We start from the raw sequence: 3943 nt of genomic DNA, 5'->3' as shown, positions 1-3943 counted from the left end.
TACAACAAACGATATTATTAACAACAGGGGTACAACAAAGGATATTATTAACAACAGGGGTACAGCAAACGATATTATTAACAACAAGAGTACAACAAAGGATATTAAACAACAAGGGGTACAACAAAGGATATTATTAACAACAGGGGTACAACAAAGGATATTATTAACAACAGGGGTACAACAAACGATATTAAACAACAAGGGGTACAACAAAGGATATTATTAACAACAGGGGTACAACAAACGATATTATTAACAACAGGGGTACAACAAACGATATTAAACAATAAGGGGTACAACAAAGGATATTATTAACAACAGGGGTACAACAAAGGATATTATTAATAACAGAGTTACAATAAAGGATATCATAAACAACAGGGTACAATAAAGGATATTATAAACAACGAGGATAGAACAAAGGATATTATAGACAACAGGAGACTAATTTCCAAAATAAAGAATTTTACTATTTTACTTGTGATAGTCTTGATTTCTGTGGCCAGTATAACACCTACATAACATGACTAATTTCCAGAAATAAGAATTTTACTGATAGTAATATTGATAGATGTGTCTATGTGGTTGCACTTTAATCAATATTTTCGATAATTATCCTTTCATTGGTTGCATTCTATAAATCTTTAATAAAAGTAGAATAGAATCGTTGGGTTTTAATTAGCATTTCGATCATGTACCTTTGATCAAATAGTTGATATTACTACTACTAATGATAATAAAAGAGACGAAGCTGCGTAGCTTATGTTAAAACGGACTTTTCTCTACACTTCTCTCATATTGAAACAAGAGGGGATCCTCAATAGCCGCGGCACTTGAAATTCTTTTAGGCAGGATTAGAGTAAATTAATCTAAGAGACCTTGGACGTGGTCAAATACATCAATCGAAAGGGTTTGGCCTCCTGAGTCCAAAACTGTAATTAGACCTCAAATCGGTCAATAGATGACAGAGCTATGAGTTAAAAGTTTATAGTTGAAAAAATAAGTCGGAGCCATTCTATGAGTCGCTATGCCGCAGCTAAAAACTGCTGCTCTATACTAAAATTAGGTTAGCTTTTCGGATTCCACGAAAACCCAGTTAATTACGTTGTTTTCTAGCGTTTTGGTTAGGTTTGGCTGTTAATACAGTTAAACCATGCTTTATGGTGATTGGCTAAAACAGTTTCTAGGTCCAGCAACGCACGCTATGCTTTAATAAGTAAACAAGAAATACTTTTACTTGTCTTTTTTACACTAGATCTTACTGTATAAGTGACATTATCGTTAAACAATGGATAGTTCACGGTATTAATATACAACCAGTGATCAAGAATTGGAGAGAAGCAACAGAACTACGGGGAAGAGTAGGAAAGAACCGACAAAAATATTACGTCCTTGCTGGCATGAAATTAGATCGCATTCATAATTCAGAGGAAATATAGGACACATCAGTGATAAGAATGAGAGATAGGAAACTTCACTGAAGCTGAAATACCAGAGATCGTTTGAAATGATAAAGTATCATTTAATTAAATTGGATTTGAAGGAATGCAAGAGCGATTGATCTAGCCTGAACAGTGACTATTTTACTGTTCTGATCGTACATTATCTCTGTTGATCTAGCCTGCTCAGTGACTATTTTACTGTTCAGATCACACATTATCTCTGTTGATCTAGCCTGATCAGTGACTATTTTACTGTTCTGATCGCACCTTATCTCTATTGATCTAGTCCGAACAGTGACTATTTTACTGTCCTGCTTAAAGAATGACATTTTTCTCAGACAGAGTTGAGCAGAGGATAAGGTTAAGGGATAAGTAAGCCTACTCACCAGCAGTTTAAGTGTGGACTGCATATGGGTTAAATTAATAATTAAGCCTTTTTATCTGGAACTGAGATGAATACAGATTACTGGTTAAACGGATTATTAAGATTATTTACTTGGAACAGATCATTAAGCTTATTTATATCGGACTGAGATTAGAACTGCTTAGGGTTAATTCAATCATTAAGTTTACTTACATAGAACTGATATGGGAACTGCATACTGGGTAAAATGAATAATTAAGCCTACTTACCAATAACTCAGGTGAGAACTACATAAAGGTACATATCCGTTTGCATATAATGTCAGGTTTTTAGCTTTATTAAACGTTATCAACATGACACCAGCATTTATTGTCAAACGCCGATTTTTCTCCATAAGATATTTCAGTTAAACGGAATTTATGAAACGATGCCTCACTCACTGCTGCGTTCCTCTCAAACAACAAACAGGTAGTGGTATACGTTACAGGTGGTACATCTCTCTGTAATACCAGACGTGTGGGATTCACGTGACATCGCACGAGCTACGTATACACTGAGTGTAGCATGTTGCACGGAAAGGTCTTTATAAAAATACCATAAAAATTTGAAGATGTAGTTTAGTACAAGAATAAAAAGGCTGAATCATGATTTCACAGTCAAGTATTTACGCAAACTCATATTATTTGAATAAAAGCGAACAGTTTTGATTTCTCGATGTATATTTAATATTGTATACAAGAATCAGTTATATAATTAATATCATACTTTATATTTTAACTTTTAGCATCACACAAGACGGACAGGTCAAAGTTTAGATTATGGTTTAGAAACGTTTCCCAAAGAAGAGAGAATTTATAGTGTTACGTCTCTGTGTTCGTTTGTTAATTTTCCGTGGAAATTCTTTCCGAGAAACTTCAGCGATACAAGTCCTTTCTTAAATAAAACTAGTTTATTCTTTCTCAATTCAACTTTGCAATACACTTAATTTCCACAGTCACTTTAACTTAAACACATGCTAGAATTCACAACGATTCACGCACTTTACTTACGGTAACTACCGCGCTTGACTCAATTGTCCGTCTCTGTCTGTCTGAAATTCTATTCCGATTAATTAATTTTGCTTTATATGGCGCACTTATATACAAGAATAGAAGGCGCGTAGAAAAGACCAGAGTTGCCACGAACAGACATGATCCTTCTAGAATATCATGACGTGTTACTAGAGTCACGTGACTTCCGCTGTCGTAACAATAGCTTATAGTACAACATTAAAAGTTGAGCCTTCAAATTTTATTCTCATTCTTTTCTTAAAGCCCAAGGTTAATCTGTATTTGTTTACAGTACAGTCAGTTGTTTTCCGACTGTATAAGATTAACACAGTAAACAGGTTGCAAAGACAATGGACTTGGAAACAGATTATTAGTCATACTGTTGTAGTCCTCTACACCATAGTATTTATTTTGTCAGTTTTTGATGACTGTTACACACAAGTACTATCACCAACACAGAAATACACGAACTCTGAGGTTTCTGTCAAATCTCTTAAACCTTTCAGCTTAATCGGTCAGGTTGTGCTTACAGATATATATCAGATGATAAATTTCAACAAATACCTATAATTATAAGTAAACATTGTTCAAGCCAACTGACCAGTATGTAGTGACCATTGGCGAAGGAATACTACATAGTATTAACGGAGCAATAATTGGTATTAGTATTAGTATTAGGCCTGTTGTATTTTAACCACGAACTCTTTACTTATTCTCTTGGGGGAATTCAAGAATTATAAGACTGTATACTAATAGTGTCTCAACTACAATTGTTATGGTGTGATCGCCTTTTCTAAGCTGGGAAAGAATTACCATAATTAATTATACTTGATGTAAGAAATTAAATAAACTTACTCACTATATGAAACAATAGACTAAACAAACATATTCAGTCCCAAGTGACAATATACTAAACAAACCTACTCAGTCTCAAGTGACAATATTATTGTGTATCTGCTTGTTTGATAATTTCCGGTAAAAATTATTTCCGAGTGACCTCAGCGATACAAGTTCCTTCTTGATGAAAACTAGTTTATTCTTTGTAATACACTTAACAACTTTTATAACACATGCTATAAATCACA

At 33.9% G+C, this 3943-nt stretch overlaps 2 protein-coding genes across 4 annotated transcripts in view; both read right to left on the bottom strand.

Moving 5' to 3' along the window:
- Positions 1–2282, bottom strand: part of LOC106468405 (leucine-rich repeat-containing protein 70-like) — a 9366-nt gene extending 7084 nt beyond the window's left edge. Inside the window, exon 1 of the mRNA XM_022396744.1 lies at positions 2079–2282. The gene's annotated coding sequence lies outside the window, so the exon portion shown is untranslated. The remainder of the gene's footprint in view (positions 1–2078) is intronic.
- Positions 1–3943, bottom strand: part of LOC106468406 — a 41434-nt gene that overhangs the window by 34240 nt on the left and 3251 nt on the right. The gene's annotated exons all lie outside the window — the stretch shown is intronic.

Source organism: Limulus polyphemus, unplaced genomic scaffold, assembly GCF_000517525.1.
Source record: "Limulus polyphemus unplaced genomic scaffold, Limulus_polyphemus-2.1.2 Scaffold2997, whole genome shotgun sequence".
NCBI lineage: Eukaryota > Metazoa > Arthropoda > Merostomata > Xiphosura > Limulidae > Limulus > Limulus polyphemus.
Note: the sequence above shows the minus strand (reverse complement) of the source record. Positions and strands in the feature narration are given on the sequence as shown.